We start from the raw sequence: 20,985 nt of genomic DNA, 5'->3' as shown, positions 1-20,985 counted from the left end.
CTCTGTTCAAAAATCAAATCTTTTTCATAAAACTTTTCAATCATATCTTTCTAATTGCTTTTTTCAAAATCTTTTTAATTAACTAATTGATTCAGTTCTTAATTTGCTTTGATTTTGTTTTCTTTTTGATTTTCGAATTTTTTTTTAATCTCCTTTTATTTTATTTTAATTTTTTTCGTTTAATTCAAAAAAAAAAAAACAAAACAAAATTTATCTATTTGCAATCATTATCATTTCCCTTTTGTCCATTATGGACCTAAGAGGGATTGATCAGTTCAAAAGGACTCTGGGGTCATATGCTAACCCCATCACAGCTGCATATGGGAGTAGCATCTGTACACCTCCCATCAAAGCAAGCAGCTTTGAGCTAAATCCTCAACTCATTATCATAGTGCAGCAAAACTGCCAGTATTCCGGTCTTCCACAGGAAGAACCTACTGAGTTTCTGGCACAGTTCTTACAAATTGCTGACACAGTACATGATAAAGAGGTAGATCAGGATGTCTACAGACTATTACTGTTTCCATTTGCTGTAAAGGATCAAGCTAAAAGGTGGTTGAATAACCAACCTACAGCAAGCATAAAGACATGGAAACAGTTGTCAGAAAAATTCCTGAATCATTTTTACCCTCCAAAGAGGATGACACAGCTAAGGCTGGACATCCAAGGCTTTAAACAAGAGGATAATGAATCCCTTTATAATGCCTGGGAGAGGTATAGAGGTATGCTTAGAAAATGCCCCTCTGAAATGTTTTTCAGAGTGGGTACAGTTAGACATCTTCTACTATGGGCTTACAGAAAAAGCTCAGATGTCTTTAGACCACTCAGCTGGTGGATCTATACACATGAGGAAGACAATTGAAGAAGCTCAAGAGCTTATAGACACTGTTGCTAGAAACCAATACTTATATTCTAGCAATGAGTTCGTTCCAAAAGAGGAAGTCATGGCATTAGTCACTGATCCTAATCCTCAAGAACAGATGAATGAGCTTAATCAACAATTGCTCCTGATGACAGAACAGTTAGCAGAATTTAAAGAAATGCTCCATGATACTAAGGTTGCTAACAAGAACATAGAACTGCATTTGAATCAAGCAAAACAGTAAATATCTAAACAAATAACAGAAGAATGTCAAGCAGTTCAACTGAGGAGTGGGAGAACACTGAATACCACTGCTCAAAAGAGCAAAAAGCCAAACAGGGAACAATTGACAAAGGATAACCAAACCACTGTTCAAAATCCCTCTGAGGACAGTAAGAGCCCAGAGAGGAATGTTATTGGCGTTCAAACGCCAGAAAGGGAAGGAAAGTTGGCGTTAAACGCCCATTCCTTGCCCAGTTCTGGCGTTCAAACGCCAGAAAAGGGAGAGAAGTTGGCGTTTAACGCCCAAACTTCACCCATTCCTGGCGTTCAAACGCCAAGGGAAGATCAGACACCTAAGAGTGCTGACAGTAATCCCTCTAAAAAGGCTTCTTCAACCACTTCTGTAAGGAATAAGCCTGCAGCATCTAAGGTTGAAGAATATCAAGCCAAGATGCCTTATCCTCAGAAACTCCGCAAAGCGGAACATGATAAGCAATTTGCCCGCTTTGCAGACTATCTAAGGACTCTTGAAATAAAGATTCCGTTTGCAGAGGCACTTGAGCAAATACCTTCTTATGCTAAGTTCATGAAAGAGATCTTAAGTCATAAGAAGGATTGGAGAGAAACTGAAAAAGTGTTTCTCACTGAAGAATGCAGTGCAGTCATTCTGAAAAGCTTACCAGAAAAGCTTCAAGATCCTGGAAGCTTCATGATACCATGCACATTAGAAGGTGCTTGCACCAAGACAGCTCTATGTGATCTTGGAGCAAGCATCAATCTAATACCTGCATCCACTATCAGAAAGCTTGGGTTGGCTGGAGAAGTCAAACCAACCAGGATATGCCTCCAACTTGCTGATGGCTCCATTAAACACCCATCAGGCATAATAGAGGACATGATTGTCAAGGTTGCGCCCTTCGCCTTTCCAACTGACTTTGTGGTGCTGGAAATGGAGGAGCACAAGAGTGCAACTCTCATTCTAGGAAGACCTTTCCTAGCAACTGGACGAACTCTCATTGATGTACAAAGAGGGGAAGTAACCCTGAGAGTCAATGAGGATGAGTTCAAGTTGAATGCTGTAAAAGCCATGCAGCATCCAGACACACCAAATGACTGCATGGGCGCTAACATTATTGACTCTCTGGTAGAAGAGATCAATATGGCTGAGAGCCTAGAATCAGAGCTTGAGGACATCTTCAAAGATGCTCAACCTGATCAAGAAGAACTAGAGGAAGCAAAGGAATTTTCGAAAATTCCTCAGGAGGAGGATAAACCTCCCAAACCTGAACTCAAACCTCTACCACCATCCCTGAAGTATGCATTTCTGGGAGAGGGTGACACTTTTCCAGTGATTATAAGCTCTGCTTTAAATCCACAGGAAGAGGAAGCACTGATTCAAGTGCTAAGGACACACAAGACAGCTCTTGGGTGGTCCATAAGCGATCTCAAGGGCATTAGCCCAGCTAGATGCATGCACAAGATCCTGTTGGAGGATAATGCCAAACCAGTGGTCCAACCACAAAGGAGGCTAAATCCAGCCATGAAGGAGGTAGTGCAGAAAGAGGTCACTAAATTACTAGAGGCTGGGATTATTTATCCTATTTCTGATAGCCCCTGGGTGAGCCCTGTCCAAGTTGTCCCCAAAAAGGGAGGCATGACAGTGGTTCATAATGAAAAAAATGAACTGGTTCCTACAAGAACAGTCACAGGGTGGCGCATGTGCATTGACTACAGAAGGCTCAATACAGCCACCAGAAAGGATCATTTTCCTTTACCATTCATAGACCAAATGCTAGAAAGACTAGCTGGTCATGATTACTACTGCTTTTTGGATGGCTATTCAGGTTACAACCAAATTGCAGTAGATCCTCAGGACCAAGAGAAAACAGCATTTACTTGCCCTTCTGGCGTGTTTGCCTACAGAAGGATGCCTTTTGGTCTGTGCAATGCACCTGCAACCTTTCAGAGGTACATGCTCTCTATCTTCTCAGATATGGTAGAGAAATTTCTGGAAGTCTTCATGGACGACTTCTCAGTATATGGAGACTCATTCAGCTCCTGTCTTAATCACCTAGCACTTGTCCTGAAAAGATGCCAAGAGACTAACCTGGTTTTAAACTGAGAGAAATGTCACTTCATGGTGACTGAGGGAATTGTCCTTGGACATAAAATTTCAAGCAGGGGAATAGAGGTGGATAAGGCAAAGGTAGAGGTAATTGAAAAATTACCACCACCTGCCAATGTTAAGGCAATCAGAAGCTTTCTGGGGCATGCAGGATTTTATAGAAGGTTTATAAAGGATTTTTCGAAAATTGCAAAACCTTTGAGTAACCTGCTAGCTGCTGACACACCATTTGTGTTTGACACACAGTGTCAGCAGGCGTTTGAGACCCTGAAAGCTAAACTGGTCACAGCACCAGTCATCTCTGCACCAGATTGGGCATTACCATTTGAATTAATGTGTGATGCCAGTGATCATGCCATTGGTGCAGTGTTGGGACAGAGGCATAATAAACTTCTGCATGTCATTTACTATGCTAGCCGTGTTCTAAATGATGCACAGAAGAATTACACAACCACAGAAAAAGAATTACTTGCAGTGGTTTATGCCATTGACAAGTTTAGATCTTATCTAGTAGGATCCAAGGTGGTTGTGTACACTGACCATGCTGCTCTTAAATACTTACTCACAAAGCAGGATTCAAAACCCAGGCTTATCAGATGGGTGTTGCTTCTGCAAGAGTTTGATATAGAAATAAGAGACAGAAAAGGGACAGAGAACCAAGTAGCTGATCATCTGTCCCGAATAGAACCAGTAGTTGGGGCGTCCCTCCCTTCTACTGAGATCTCTGAGACTTTCCCAGATGAGCAACTCTTTGCCATTCAGAAAGCTCCATGGTTTGCAGATATTGCAAATTATAAAGCTGTGAGGTTCATACCCAAGGAGTATAGCAGTGTGCAAAGAAAGAAATTGCTTTCAGATGCCAAGTACTACCTCTGGGATGAACCATATCTCTTTAAGAGATGTGCTGACGGAGTGATCCGCAGATGTGTACCCAGAGAAGAAGCACAAAGGATCCTATGGCATTGCCATGGATCACAGTATGGAGGACATTTTGGAAGTGAGCGAACAGCCACTAAAGTCCTCCAGTGTGGCTTCTACTGGCCTACTCTCTATAAAGATTCTCGAGAGTTTGTGCGTAACTGTGACAGTTGCCAAAGAGCTGGTAACCTGCCTCACGGATATGCCATGCCTCAACAAGGGATATTAGAGATAGAATTGTTTGATGTATGGGGAATTGACTTCATGGGTCCATTCCCACCATCATACTCAAACACTTACATTCTGGTGGCAGTGGACTATGTATCTAAGTGGGTAGAAGCAATTGCTACACCCACTAATGATACTAAGACCGTGCTAAAGTTCCTCCAGAAACACATCTTCAGCAGATTTGGTGTTCCCAGAGTACTAATCAGTGATGGGGGCACTCATTTCTGCAATAAACAGCTATACTCTGCTATGGTTAGATATGGAATCAGCCATAAAGTGGCAACTCCGTATCATCCACAGACAAATGGGCAAGCTGAAGTCTCTAACAGAGAGCTAAAAAGAATCCTAGAACGGACTGTGATAGCCCGAAGAAAGGATTGGGCAAAGAGCTTGGATGATGCTCTGTGGGCATACAGAACAGCATTCAAGACTCCTATAGGAACCTCTCCATACCAACTGGTGTATGGGAAGGCCTGTCATTTGCCTGTGGAACTGGAACATAAAGCCTACTGGGCAACCAGATTCCTAAACATGGATGCTCAGTTAGCTGGTGAAAAAAGATTGCTCCAGTTAAATGAGCTAGAAGAGTTCAGACTCAATGCCTTTGAAAATGCAAAAATTTATAAGGAAAAGGCAAAGAAGTGGCATGACAAGAAATTGTCAACCAGAGTCTTTGAGCCAGGACAAAAAGTTCTGCTCTTCAACTCTAGGCTCAAATTGTTTCCTGGAAAACTCAAATCCCGATGGAGGGGTCCGTATGTGATTACAGGAGTGTCACCATATGGATATGTTGAGCTTCAGGATATTGATTCTGATAAAAAGTTCATTGTTAACGGACTGAGAATCAAGCATTATCTTGAAGGCAATTTTGAGCAGGAATGCTCAAAACTGAGACTTGAGTGATTCTCAGTGAAGGTCCAGCTAAAGACAGTAAAGAAGCGCTTGCTGGGAGGCAACCCAGTCATTAGGAGGTTATATGATTTGTTCTTACAGAGGCAAGTATCAAAAATGAAGGAATTCACAGAGTTACAGAAGGATTCAGCTCAAAAAACAGAGAAAATGAGCTTACTGGCGAAAAAACGCCAATAAGGGGCATTTTGGGCGTTAAACGCCAGAATGGGTACCATTCTGGGCGTTTAACGCCAGGAATGGTCCCATTTTGGGCGTTAAACGCTAGAATGGGCACCATTCTGGGCGTTTAACGCCAGGTGTGCAGCATCCTGGGCGTTTTGGAAAAACGCCCAGTGATAAAGGAATTCTGGCGTTTAACGCCAGCCAGGGCACCTGGCTGGGCGTTAAACGCCCAAAAGGGGCATCAAATGGGCGTTAAACGCCAGAATGGGTGCCATTCTGGGCGTTTAACGCCAGAAAGGTGGGGGGACCACAATTTTGTTTTCAAACCAAATTTTTTTCAAACTTTCCCTTTCTTACCCATACTTTTCTACAAAATCACACTTCAACCATTCATCATTCACTTTCAAATCTTCAAAAATCAAAACCATTCTTCAAATCTATTTTAAATCAATTCCAAATATTGTTCAAAAACTCACATTTCTCTCAAATTCTTTCCATATCTTCTAAAACCTCCTTTCAAATTTCTCTTCTCTTTTCGAAATCTCCCCTCCCCACCTTATAAATACACGTTTGTCCCCCCTCATTCCACCACACCATTCGAATTTTCTCTTCCTCTCTCTCTCTTCTCTTCTTTCTTTTGCTTGAGGACAAGCAAACCTCTAAGTTTGGTGTACTTTTCCATGATCACTAAGCCAAGATTCATCAAGATCATGGCTCCTAAGGGAAAACAAACCAATTTAAGAGGAAAGAAAGAGAATAATCCAAAGAATCTTTGGAACCAAGAGAAGTTCTTAACCAAAGAACATGAAGACCATTATCACAAGATAATGGGTCTGAGGTCAGTGATCCCGGAAGTTAAATTTGATCTGAAAGAAGATGAATATCCGGGGATCCAAGAGCAAATTCGAAACAGAAGATGGGAAGTTCTAACCAATCCTGAGATAAAGGTTGGAAGGAACATGGTTCAGGAATTCTACTCAAATCTGTGGTTAACAGATAAGCAGAGAATGACTGGAACTGCTTACCATACTTACAGAACTATGGTCAGAGGGAAAGTTATGTACTTTCATCTGGACAAAATAAGAGAAATCTTCAAATTACCTCAACTGCAAGATGATCCTGACTCCTTTAATAGGAGGATGGTGAGAGCAGATAAAGGGTTGGATCAAGTTCTAGAGGACATATGCCTCCCTGGAACTAAGTGGATAACCAATTCTAAGGGTGTCCCAAACCAACTCAAGAGAGGAGACCTCAAACCAATTGCAAGAGGTTGGCTAGACTTTATTGGGCGTTCTATATTGCCCACTAGCAACCGTTCGGAAGTCACCATCAAGAGAGCAGTGATGATTCAGTGCATTATGCTTGGAAAAGAAGTGGAGATTCATCATGTGATTGCTTGTGAGATCTACACAATTGCAAATAAAAATTCCACTGAAGCCAAACTGGCTTATCCAAGCTTGATCTCCTTGCTCTGTAAAGAGGCTGGGGTGAAGATGGGAGTAGATGAATTCATACCCATTGAACATCCAATCACCAAGAAGTCAATAGAAGGACAAGTGCAAGACAATTCTATCAAAAGGAGGGCGCAGGAGTTCCTCCCTGAATTTCCTGAAATTGGCTACTGGGCCAGCCTAGAAGCATCTATCACCAAGTTGCAAGAGACTATGGAGCAACTTAAGGAAGAACAGCAGAATCAGAACTGCATGCTCTGCAAATTGCTGAAGGAACAAGAGAAGCAGGGGCGTGAACTCCAAGAGATGAAACGCCAAAAGCTCTCCTCTCAAGCTGAGGGAGCATCCACTTCTCAAAATCAAGGTTGTTGAGTCCTAACTCTGTGAAAACCTCTATCATTAGGAGCCTATGTTTTGCGTTTTTTTTATGTTCTATTTCTAGTTTCATCTTATATTTATTTTCTGAGTCTTGTTCTTAATTCATAATTAATAAAATTTGAAGTTTATGCCTTAAAGCTATGAATGTCCTATGAATCCATCACCTCTCTTAAATGAAAAAAATGCTTTAATCACAAAAGAACAAGAAGTACAGGATTTCGAAATTTATCCTTGAAACTAGTTGAATTAGTTTGATGTGGTGACAATACTCTTTGTTTTTCTGAATGAATGCTTGAACAGTGCATATGTCTTTTGAATTTGTTATTCTTGAATGTTAAAATTGTTGGCTCTTGAAAGAATGATGAAAAAAAAGAGACATGTTATTGAGGATCTGAAAAATAAAAAAAAAATGATTCTTGAAGCAAGAAAAAGCAGTGAATACAAAAAAAAAGAGAATAAGAAAAAGAAAGAAATAAAAAGTTGTGATCCAAGGCAAAAAGAGTGTGCTTAAGAACCCTGGACACCTCTAATTGGGGACTCTAGCAAAGCTGAGCCACAATCTAAAAAGGTTCACCCAATTATGTGTCTGTGGCATGTATGTATCCGGTGGTAATACTGGAAGACAGAGTGCTTTGGGCCACAGCCAAGACTCATAAAGTAGCTGTGTTCAAGAATCATCATACTTAACTAGGAGAATCAATAACACTATCTGGATTCTGAGTTCCTAAAGAAGCCAATCATTCTGAATTTCAGAGGATAGAGTGAGATGCCAAAACTGTTCGGAGGCAAAAAGCTACTAGTCCCGCTCATCTAATTGGAACTATGTTTCTTTGATATTTTGGAGTCTATAGTATATTCTCTTCTTTTTATTCTATTTTGATTTTCAGTTGCTTGGGGACAAGCAACAATTTAAGTTTGGTGTTGTGATGAGCGGATAATTTGTACGCTTTTTGGCATTGTTTTTAGTATGTTTTTAGTATCTTTTAGTTAGTTTTTAGTATATTTTTATTAGTTTTTAGTTAAAATTCACTTTTCTGGACTTTACTATGAGTTTGTGTGTTTTTCTGTGATTTCAGGTATTTTCTGACTGAAATTGAAGGTTCTGAGCAAAAATCTGATTCAGAGACTGAAAAGGACTGCAGATGCTGTTGGATTCTGACCTCCCTGCACTCGAAGTGGATTTTCTGGAGCTACAGAAGCCCAATTGGCGCGCTCTCAACGGCGTTGGAAAGTAGACATCCTGGGCTTTCCAGCAATATATGATAGTCCATACTTTGCCCAAGATTTAATGGCCCAAATCGGCATTCAAAGTCACCCTCAGGAATTCCAGCGTTAAACGCTGGAACTGGCATAAAACTTGGAGTTAAACGCCCAAACTGGCATGAAAGCTGGCGTTTAACTCCAGAAAAGGTCTCTACATGAAAATGCTTCAATGCTCAGCCCAAGCACACACCAAGTGGGCCCGGAAGTAGATTTTTCTGTCATTTACTCATTTCTGTAAACCTTAGGATACTAGTTTACTATTTATAGGATCTTTTGACATTGTATCAAGGACCTCATGACATTTTACACGTTCCTTTGTGTACATTCCACGGCATGAGTCTCTAAACCCCATGGTTGGGGGTGAGGAGCTCTGCTGTGTCTTGATGGATTAATGCAATTACTACTGTTTCTTATTCAATCATGCTTGCTTCCATTCTAAGATATCACTTGTTCTTAACTCGGATGAATGTGATGATCCGTGACACTCATCATATTCTCAACTATGAACGTGTGCTTGACAACCACCTCCGTTCTACCTTAGATTGAGTAGATATCTCTTGGATTCCTTAACCAGAATCTTCGTGGTATAAGCTAGAACTGATGGCGGCATTCAGGAGAATCCGGAAGGTCTAAACCTTGTCTGTGGTATTCTGAGTAGGATTCAATGATTGAATGACTGTGACGTGCTTCAAACTCCTAGCAGGCGGGGCGTTAGTGACAGACGCAAAAGGATCGATGGATTCTATTCCGGCCTGACCGAGAACCGACAGCTGATTAGCCATGCTGTGACAGAGCATAGGAACATTTTCACTGAGAGGATGGGAGGTAGCCACTGACAACGGTGAAACCCTACATACAGCTTGCCATGGAAGGAGCCTTGCGTGTTTGATGAAGAAGACAGTAGGAAAGCAGAGATTCAGAAGATGGAGCATCTCCAAAACCTCAACCTATTCCCCATTACTGCAAAACAAGTACTTATTTCATGTTCTTTTGCTTTTCACAATCAATCCTGATAATTTCTGATATCCTGACTAAGATTTACAAGATAACCATAGCTTGCTTCAAGCCGACAATCTCCGTGGGATCGACCCTTGCTCACGCAAGGTATTACTTGGACGACCCAGTGCACTTGCTGGTTAGTTGTGCGGGATTGCAAAAGTGTTATTGCAATTTCGTGCACCAGTTACCCACTTGAATGAAAGAATGGATGGTTGCTTGGTGAGAGACGCTGCAACCGGCCTTGGCAAAGTAATTGCAATTCCCTTTTCCTCTTCTTGAATTACCTTGACCTCTTGACAAGCTTCCTCAATTTCAATTCCTTGTTCACCAACTTCTTCGATACATTCCTCATTGCTCAAGCCATGTGTCGGAGGTTGTGCAGGGTCCTCCTTGTCATGAATTTCACAATAGAATGAGGGAGGTTCAACAATTTCAAAAGGCACATTGGTTGGTGCGGAATCATCTTCAATGATGGAGCTTGCTTCTTGCTTAACCTCTTCCAATCTTTCATCATTCATACTATGCTTTGGAGGTTGTGCATTATCCCCCTTCACCATCAATTCCTAGCTCAATGGAAGAAGGTTCAACAACTTCCACAAAATCATCAATAACATCACTTGGTGTGGAAGTGTTTTCAAGGATGGAATCCACCTTTTGTTCAACTTCGCCTAGGCTTTCAACCACTTCTTCTTCTTCAACAATCTTCATACTTTCCACTTGTTGTACAAACACACTCTATTTCTTTGTTCTCATGTTGAGATTCTAAAATCTTCTTCATGCTCCTCTCTTCGGTTGATTTTCCACATTCATCCGTGGAAATACTTTGCTTGTGACATGTATCCCATGAGTCCACGGTGGCTTGAATTTTTGCAATGTCATCCATGATAGTTTCTCACATCCTTTGGGCTTACTCTTGCTCCTTTTGATGGATGATTGCTTGGAGCCGATCTATTACTTCCATGAGATGATCCATTGGCTCTTGTTCTACTTGGCTAACATAAGTAGGATCATATTGCTCTTAGAATGATGGATATGGACACTCTTTCATAGAGGATTGTGGTTGGATGGAGAGATCATCATATGGTTGAAGGTTGGAAGGTGCTTTAGTTGTTGCTAGATGGTGCGCGAAATTACACTTCGCAAAACTAAACCAGCAAGTGCACTGGGTCGTCCAAGTAAAACCTGAGTGAGTTAGGGTCGATCCCACGGGGATCGTTGGCTTGAATCAAGCTGTGGTTATCTTGTAGATCTTAGTAAGGCGGATAGAGAAGTTGTTTATTTGTTTAAAGCGCGTAAAAGTAAAATAAAGATAACGTTACTCAATTGAAGGTGAATGCAATGAATAGAAGATGGTTAAGGCTTCAGAGATGCTTTATTCTTCTGGATTAATTCGGTCTTACTCTCTATGCCAACTGTGAATGATTTCTTCTATGGCAGGCCGTATGTGATCAACAACTTTCTTGAGAGGTTGCCGATTCTCCTCCAGGCTGAACACCAGAGTTAGTACACATCCAGTCTGATTGAGGCTGAAGCACCTACAGTCCATTCCCCTTGATGATCCTACTCAAAATGCCATAGACAAGGTCGAATCTTCCTTATCAGAGAATGCTACACCTTTGGTTCTAGCCTTTACCACAAAGAACCTAATCTCTCCATACCTCGGCTGAACTGATGTCTCAAGAAGTCTCCAACGAAGTCATGGATTAGCCGTCTAAGAGATGTATAATCAAGCTAGTGGTTCATTGATATCCAATGAAAGACACGCACTGAACCCATGTAGAATAGGGATAACCTTGTGCCGGTTCAACTCATTCATAAGGTTGAAGAACGAAGATACATCTTAGAATAGAGAATCAAACACGAATTGAGATAGAACAGTAATACTTTTATTAATCCATCAAACTCAGCAGAGCTCCTCCCCTTAACCTAGGAGGTTTAGTGACTCAAACTGATAGAAAATACAACGAAAGGTTCGAAAAATTCCAGGCAAGATCAAGTGTCCATAACAAAGGGTGATCTTCTCCTTTAAATATTAAACTAATGACTACGGATTATAGAAATACGATAGGCTTAGAGTTGTAGTGCAAAAATCCACTTACGGAGCCTACTTAGTGAGTGTTTGGGCTGAGCTTGAGTGGTTTCCACATGGTAGGATGCTCTTTTGGCGTTGAACACTAGCTAGGGACACCTTTATGGGCATTGGATGCTGGCCACTCCTCTCTGGGCATTGGATGCCTGGACTAGGGTAGATGGCTGGCGTTGGACGCTAGTTTTAGAGCTTCAATTCTGAAGCAAAGTATGAACTATTATACATTTTTGGAAAGCTCTGGATGTTAGCTTTCCATAGCTATTGAGAATGCTCCATTTGGACTTTCGTAGCTCCAGAAAATTTCTTTCGAGTGCAAGGAGGTCAGATCCTGACAGCATCTGCAGTGCTTTCTCTGCCTCTGAATCAGATTTTTGCTCCAGCTCCTTAATTTCTGCCAGAAAATACCTGAAATTGCATAAAAACACACAAACTCAAAGTTGAATCCAAAAATATGAATTTTGAACAAAAACCTATGAAAATATAATAAAACTCAAATAAAATATGCTAAAATTTATATGAAAATGATGCCAAAAAGCGTATAAAATTTCCGCTCATCACAACACCAAACTTAAACAGTTACTTATCCCCAAGCAACTAAAAACAAAGTAGGATAAAAAGAAGAGTAAGATACAATAAATCTCAGAGTTTTCAATCAAGCTTAATTTCAATTATATGAGCGGGACTTAGTAGCCTTTTGCTTCTGAATAGTTTTGGCATCTCACTATCAATTGAAACTCAGAAGTGTTGGCCTCTTTATGAACTTAGAATCCAGATGATATTATCGACCCTCCTAGTTTAGCTCTTTTTAATTCTTGAACACAGCTTTTTAGAGTCTTGGTCGTGGCCCTAAACACTTTGTTTTCCAGTATTACCACTGGATACATAAATGCCACTTTGCTTAGGCCAAGATTTTACTCCTTTTAGGCCCTCCTAACAATTGATGCTCAAAGCATTGGATCCTTTTAACTTTGCCTTTTGGTTCAAAGGGTTATTGGCTTTTTGCTCTTGCCTTTTGGTTTAAAGAGCTATTGGCTTTTTCTTCTTTTTATTTCTTTTTTTCGCATATAATTGTTTTTCTGCATCTTGCTTTCTTGTTGGTTTTTCTTGGTTAAAGAATCAAATTTTGGATTTTTTAGATTACCAATAATACTTCTCCTTTTTCATCATTCTTTCAAGATCCAACATTCTTAATTCCAACTTCAAATATGCACTGTTTATTCATGCATTTAGAAAACAGAAGCAATGCCAACACATCAAAAAATTGACTATTCTTAAGATAAACTCGAAAATTCATGCATCTTTAATTCTTCTAAAAAAATCACTATTTTATTCAAGTTTGATGATGATAAGAGGAATATTTTATAATTAATTGACAGAAATAAAAATTAAATTATTATTAATGCTTATGGAATTCTTAAATTAAAAGACAGAAAATTAAAATAGAAAGTTAAACTTTAGTAGTGATCATGTAAACCTAAATATGAGAAACAGAAATTAGAATAATAGAAATATAAGAGGTGGAACTCAACCAACATAATCCTATGAGGCGCTGGGTTCTTTGGGGGAGAGTTTCTGGCATTTCAACTCTTCTATTTCACGCCCTTGCCTCTCTTATTCCTTGACCAGTGTACAAATCATGCTAGTATGATCTTTCTGCTCCTCTCTTAGTTGATCCAAGGTAGTTTGCAGATGCATCACAGATGCTTTCAACTGATCCCAATATTCAATTAGAGGGATCCCTTGTGGAGGCTCAGGTGTCTTCCTTTTGGGATGATCCTCTGGTATCTTGGAGCTTTCCATCATATGTTTGGTGATTGGGCTTTCTACTGGAATAAATGTGTCTACTTGAATCATGACTTTAGCCTCTTAGCACAAGCAAAAGATAAGACTTGGATAGGCCAGCCTGACTTGAGTAGACATCTTGTTTGTAAACTTGTACATCTCACCGGGGATTATTTGGTGAACTTCTACCTCATTTCCCATCATGATGTAGTGAATCATCACAGCTCTTGGAATAGTGACTTCCGAGTGGTTACTAGTAGGGAGTATAGAGCGTCCAGTGAAGTCTAGCCATCCCCTAGCCATAGGCTTGAGGTTCATTCTTTTTCAACTGGCTTGGCTTGCCTTTTGCATCCTCAATCCATTGAATTTCAGGCAGGAATATGGTGCACAAAATTGTGATCATCAACAATGGTGCCAATAAACTTGGTAGCGCTCTCAAACGTGAATCATACTTAGTCACAACTCCGCACAACTAACCAGCAAGTGTACCGGGTCTTCCAAGTAATACCTTACGTGAGTAAGGATCGATCCCACAGAGATTGTTGGTATGAAGCAAGCTATGGTCATCTTGTAAATCCCAGTCAGGCGGATTTAACTGTATTAAGAGATTATTGGTTTTTCGGATAATAATAATAAATAAATAGAAAATAGTTACTCATATAATTCAATGGTGGGAATTTCAGATAGGTGCATGGAGATGTTGTGTTCCTTCTGAATCTCTGCTTTCCTACTGCTTTTATCCAATCTTTGTCACTCCTTTCTATGGCAAGCTGTATGTAGGGCATCACTGTTGTCAATGGCTACATCCCATCCTCTCAGTGAAAATGGTCCAAATGCTCTGTCACAGCACGGCTAATCATCTGTCGGTTCTCGATCATGTTGGAATAGAATCCCTTGATTCTTTTTTGCGTTTGTCATCACGCCCAGCAATCGCGAGTTTGAAGCTCGTCACAGTCATTCAATTCCAGAATCCTACTCGAAATACCACAGACAAGGTTAGACTTTCCGGATTCCCATGAATGCCGTCATCAATTCTAGCTTATACCACGAAGATTCTGATTAAGGAATCCAAGAGATATGCGCCTGGTCTAAGGTAGAACGGAAGTGGTTGTCAGTCACGCGTTCATAGGTGAGAATGATGATGAGTGTCACGGATCATCACATTCATCATGTTGAAGTGCAACGAATATCTTAGAATAGGAATAAGTTAAATTGAATAGAAAATAGTAGTAATTGCATTAAAACTTGAGGTACAACAGAGCTCCACACCCTTAATCTATGGTGTGTAGAAACTCCACCGTTGAAAATACATAAGTGATGAAGGTCCAGGCATGGCCGAATGGCCAGCCCCCCCCCCCCCCCCCCAAACGTGATCAATAGTCTCCTAAGATGAATAATAAAATAAAACTGAGACCAAAGATGTACGTGGTCAAAAGACAACTAGTACAATAGTAAAATGTCTTATTTATACTAAACTAGCTACTAGGGTTTACAGAAGTAAGTAATTGAAGCATAAATCCACTTCCAGGGCCCACTTGGTGTGTGCTTGGGCTGAGCTTGATCTATCCACGAGCTGAGGCTTCTCTTGGAGTTGAACGCCAAGTTGTAACGTGTTTTGGGCGTTCAACTCTAGTTCGTGACGTGTTTCTGGCGTTTGACTCCAGAATGCAGCATGAAACTGGAGTTAAGCGCCAGTTTACGTCATCTAATTACGAATAAAGTATGAACTATTATATATTTCTGGAAAGCTCTGGATGTCTACTTTCCAAGGCCATTGAGATCGCGCCATTTAGAGTTCTGTAGTTCAGAAAATTCATTTCGAGTGCAGGGAGTTTAGATTCCAACAGCATCAGCAGTCCTTTGTCAGCCTCCTATCAGAGTTTTGCTCAGGTCCCTCAATTTCAGCTAGAAAATACCTGAAATCACAGAAAAACACACAAATTCATAATAAAGTCCAGAAATGTGAATTTATCATAAAAACTAATGAAAACATCCCTAAAAGTAACTAGATCATACTAAAAGCTACCTAAAAACAATGCCAAAAAGCGTATAAATTATCCGCTTATCACAACACCAAACTTAAATTGTTGCTTGTCCCCAAGCAACTGAAAATCAATTAGGATAAAAAAAGAGAATAAACTATAAATCCCAAAATATCAATGAATATTAATTCTAATTAGATGAGCGGGACTTGTAGCTTTTTTGCTTCTGAACAATTTTGGCATCTCACTTTTTCCTTTGAAGTTTAGAATGATTGGCTTCTCTAGGAACTTAGAATTTCAGATAGTGTTATTGATTCTCCTAGTTAAGTATGTTGATTCTTGAACACAGCTACTTTTATAAGTCTTGGCCGTGGCCCTAAGCACTTTGTTTTCCAGTATTACCACTGGATACATAAATGCCACAGACACATGACTGGGTGAACCTTTTCAGATTGTGACTCAGCTTTGCTAGAGTCCCCAGTTAGAGGTGTCCAGAGCTCTTAAGCACACTCTTTTTGCTTTGGATCACGACTTTAACCATTCAGTCTCAAGCTTTTCACCTGGACCTGCATGCCACAAGCACATGGTTAGGGATAGCTTGATTTAGCCGCTTAGGCCTGGATTTTAGTTCCTTGGGCCCTCCTATCCATTGATGCTCAAAGCCTTGGATCCTTTATACCCTTGCCTTTTGGTTTTAAGGGCTATTGGCTTTTTCTGCTTGCTTTTTATTTTTTTTCGCAAAATATTTTTTTCCGCAAGCTTTGTTCTTCACTGCTTTTTCTTGCTTCAAGAATCAAGTTCATGGTTTTTCAGATTATCAATAACATTTCTCTTTGTTCATTATTCTTTCAAGAGCCAACAATTTTAACATTCATAAACAACAAGATAAAAAATATGCACTGTTCAAGCATTCATTCAGAAAACAAAAAGTATTGTCACCACATCAATATAATTAAACTAAATTCAAGGATAAATTTGAAATTCATGTACTTCTTGTTCTTTTGAATTAAAAATATTTTTCATTTAAGAAAGGTGAAGGATTCATGGAATTATTCATAGCTTAAGACATATTTTACTAAATACTAATGATCATGAAGTAGAGACACAAAACATAAACAAAAATATAGCATAAAAATCAAAAAACAAAGAAATAAGAACAAGGAAGTTAAGGAATGAGTCCACCTTAGTGAGGGTGGCGCCTTTTGAAGGACCAATGGTGCTTTTTGAGCTCCTTTATGTTTCTTCCTTACTTCTGTTGCATGATCCCTAGTGATTTTGGTGTTCCTATCCTTAGTTGCTCCCAATAATTATGTGGAGGAACATGTATCCTCTGAGGTATCTCAGGGATTTCTTGATGAGGGAATTCCTCTTGCTCTCTTGATGTGCAGTTAAATGCTCTATTACTGAGCTATGGACCCTTGAGATGAATCTCTCTATTTCCCATGACTCAGAGGTGGAAGCAATTGTCTTCCCTTTTCTATTCTCTTTTTTTTTTGAGGTTTCTCTGGCCTTAGGTGCCATCGATGGTTATGGAAAAGTAAAAAAGTTATGCTTTTACCACACCAAACTTAGAATGTTGCTCGCCCTCGAGCAAAAGAAGAAAGAATAGAAGAAAGAAAAGAAGATATTGGGGAGAGGGAGAGATATTTGTGTTTCGGCCATGTGGGTGGGTTTTAGTGTTAAGGATGGATGTGAGTGGTGAAGAGAGAAGGTGAGTTGAGGTAGGTGGGGATCCTGTGGGGTCCACAGATCCTGAGATGATCCTGTGGGGTCCACAGATCCTAAGATGTCAAGGATTTATATCCCTGCACCAATGAGGCGTGTAAAATGCCCTCTGCATGCAATCCTGGCGTTTAACGCCAGATTGGTGCTTGTTTCTGGCGTTACACGCCTGCTCTAAGCTTGTTCTGGGCGTTCAACGCCCATTTGCAGCATGTTTCTGGCGTTGAACGCCAACTTTCCTTAGTGTGCAATCCTGGTGTTTAAACGCCAAATTGCTGCATGTTTCTGGCGTTCAGCGCCAGATCCATGCTCTGTTCTGGCGTTGAACACCAGCCAGATGCTCCTTACTGGCGTTTAAATGCCAGTAACTCCTTTCTCCAGGGTGTGATTTTTCTTTTACTATTTTTGATTCTGTTTTTAATTTTAGTATTTTTTCCATGACTCCACATGATCATGTACCTAATAAAACATGAAAGAATAATGAAAATAAAATAAAATTAGATAAATAAAAATTGGGTTGCCTCCCAATAAGTGCTTCTTTAATGTCAATAGCTTGACAGTGGGCTCTCATGGAGCCTCACAGGTGATCAGGTCAATGTTGTATAGTCCCAACACCAAACTTAGAGTTTGGTTGTGGCCTCCCAACACCAAACTTAGAGTTTGATTGTGGGGGCTCTGTTTGATTCTGTACTGAGAGAAGCTTTTCATGCTTACTCTCCCTTGTTACAGAAGGATAGCCGTGTGCCTTAAACACAAGGTAGTCCCCATTCAATTGAAAGACTAATTCTCCTCTGTTAACATCTATCACAGCTTCTGCTGTGGCTAGGAAAGGTCTTCCAAGGATGATGCATTCATCCTCCTCCTTCCTAGTGTCTAAGATTATGAAATCAGTAGGAATGTAAATGCCTTTAACCTTTACCAACACGTCCTCTACTAATCTATAAGCTTGTCTTACTGACTTGTCTGCCATTTGTAATGAGAATAAGGCAGGTTGTACCTTAATGATCCCCAGCTTCTCCATTATAGAGAGTGGCATAAGATTTATGCCTGACCCTAGGTCACACATAGCTTTTTCAAAGGTCATGGTGCCTATGGTACAGGGTATTAAGAATTTTTCAGGATCTTGTTTCTTTTGAGGTAGAGTTTGCTGAACCCATGTATCAAGTTCACTAATGAGCAAGGGAGGTTCACCTTCCCAAGTCTCATTACCAAATAACTTGGCATTTAGCTTCATGATGGCTCCTAGATATTGAGCAACTTGCTCTCCAGTTACATCTTCATCCTCTTCAGAGGAAGAATAATCTTCAGAGCTCATGAATGGAAAAAGGAGATTTAATGGAATCTCTATGGTCTCTATATGAGCCTCAGATTCCTTTGGATCCTCAATAGGGAACTCCTTGCTGCTTGAGAGATGTCCCATGAGATCTTCCTCATTGGGATTCACGTCCTCTCCCTCCTCCTTGCATTCGGCCATATTGATTATATTAATGGCCTTGCACTCTCTTTTTGGATTCTCTTCTGTATTGCTTGGGAGAGTACTAGGAGGGGTTTCAGTGATTTTCTTACTCAGCTGGCCCACTTGTGCCTCCAGATTTCTGATGGACGACCTTATTTCATTCATGAAACTTAAAGTGGCCTTAGACAGATCAGAGACTAAGTTTGCTAAGTTAGAGGTATTCTGTTCATAATTCTCTGTCTGTTGCTGAGAAGATGATGGATAAGGCTTGATATTGCTGAGCCTATTTCTTCCACCATTATTAAAGCCTTGTTGAGGCTTTTGTTGATCCTTTCATGAGAAATTCGGATGATTTCTCCATAATGAATTATAGGTGTTTCCATAAGGTTCACTCATGTAATTTACCTCTGCCATTGTAGGGTTTTCAGGATCATAAGCTTCTTCTTCAGAAAATGCCTCTTTAGTACTGTTGGATGCATTTTGCCATCCATTCAGACTTTGAGAAATCATGTTGATTTGCTGAGTCAACACTTTGTTCTGAGCCAATATGGCATTCAGAGCATCAATTTCAAAAACTCACTTCCTCTGAGGCGTCCCATTATTCATGGAATTCCTCTCAGAAGTATACATGAATTGGTTATTTGCAACCATGTCAATAAGTTCCTGAGCTTCTGCAGGCATTTTCTTTAGGTGAATGGATCCACCTGCAGAGTGGTCCAATGACATCTTGGAAAACTCAGATAGACCATAATAGAATATATCTAATATGGTCCATTCTGAAAACATGTCAAAAGGACACTTTTTGGTCATCTGCTTGTATCTTTCCCAAGCTTCATAGAGGGATTCACCATCTTTTTGTTTGAAGGTTTGAACATCCACTCTAAGCTTGCTCAACTTTTGAGGAGGAAAGAATTTATCCAAGAAGGCCGTGACCAGCTTATCCCAAGAGTCCAGGCTATCTTTAGGTTGTGAGTTTAACCATGTTCTAGCTCTGTCTCTTATAGCAAAAGGGAAAAGCATGAGCCTGTAGTCTTCAGAATCTACTCCATTCGTCTTAACAGTCTCACAAATCTGCAAGAACTCAGTTAAAAACTGGTAAGGATCTTCAGATGGAAGTCTATGAAACTTGCAGTTCTGTTGCATTAGAGCAACTAATTGAGGTTTCAGCTCAAAATTGTTTGCTCCAATGGCAGGAATTGAGATGCTTCTTCCATCAAACTTGGACGTGGGTTTAGTAAAATCACCAAGCATCCTCCTTGCATTATTGTTGTTGGGTTCGGCAGCCATCTCCTTCTCTTGTTCGAAAATTTCAGCAAGGTTGTCTCTGAATTGTTGTAATTTAGTTTCTCTTAGTTTTCTTTTCAGGGTCCTTTCAGGTTCTGGATCAGCTTCAACAAGAATGCCTTTTTCCTTGTTCCTGCTCATATGAAAGAGAAGAGAACAGAAAAAAGAAGAGAAATCCTCTATGTCATAGTAAAGAGGATCCTTATTATTAGTAGAAGAAGAAAAGAATAAAGAAAGGAGAATCCAAACACAAGGGTAAGGATAGAGGCAGTGATTGGAGATGAAGAGAGGTAAAGAGAAGTGTTAGTAAATGAATAAATAAATAGAAGAAGATGAGAGAGAGAATTCGAAAATTAATTTTGAAAAGGAGTTAATGATTTTCGAAAATTAAAGATGAGATAGAATTAAAATTAAAATTTAAAACAATTAGTTAATTAAAAAGAATTTTGAAAAAGGGATGAGATATTTTTGAAAAGTTGAGAGGGAAGAGTAGTTAGGTGGTTTTGAAAAAGATAAGAAACAAACAAAAAGTCAAATAATTAGTTGGAAGAGATATTAAAATCAAATTTGAAAAGATAAGAAGATAAGAAGTTAGATAAGATATTTTAAGATAAAATTTTTGAAAAAGATATGATATAAAAGATAAGATAAGATAGATTTAATTTTTAAAATTAAAATTAATTACTTGACTAACAAGAAACTAAAAGATATGATTCTAGAATTTAAAGATTGAACCTTTCTTAACAAGAAAGTAACAAACTTCAAATTTTTGAGCCAATCACATTAATTGTTAGCATAATTTTCGAAAATAAAGATAAAATTAAGAAAAAGATTTTTGAAAAAATATTTTAAAGAATTTTCGAAAAATAGTAAAAAAAATGAAAAAAGATATGATTTTTGAAAAAGATTTTGAAAAGATAAGATTTTTAAAATTGAAATTTTGACTTGACTTGTAAGAAACAACTAATTTTAAAAATTTTTGACTAAGTCAACTCAAATTTTTGAAAATTATGAGAAAATTAAGGAAAAGTTTTTTTATTTTTGAATTTTTAATTATGAGAGAGAAAAACATAAAAATGACTCACAACATGAAAATTATGAATCAAAACACATGATGCATGCAAGAATACTATGAATGTCAAGATGAACA

The 20,985-nt window shown here is 39.4% G+C and overlaps 1 non-coding gene across 1 annotated transcript; it reads left to right on the top strand.

Moving 5' to 3' along the window:
- The first annotated feature begins 19,335 nt into the window (after positions 1-19,335).
- On the top strand, positions 19,336-19,439 carry LOC130977243 (small nucleolar RNA R71). Its single transcript, XR_009084944.1, has one exon. It is a non-coding gene; the product is annotated as a small nucleolar RNA R71 (small nucleolar RNA).
- Positions 19,440-20,985: the final 1,546 nt, after the last annotated feature.

This window comes from Arachis stenosperma, chromosome 4, assembly GCF_014773155.1.
Source record: "Arachis stenosperma cultivar V10309 chromosome 4, arast.V10309.gnm1.PFL2, whole genome shotgun sequence".
NCBI lineage: Eukaryota > Viridiplantae > Streptophyta > Magnoliopsida > Fabales > Fabaceae > Arachis > Arachis stenosperma.
Note: the sequence above shows the minus strand (reverse complement) of the source record. Positions and strands in the feature narration are given on the sequence as shown.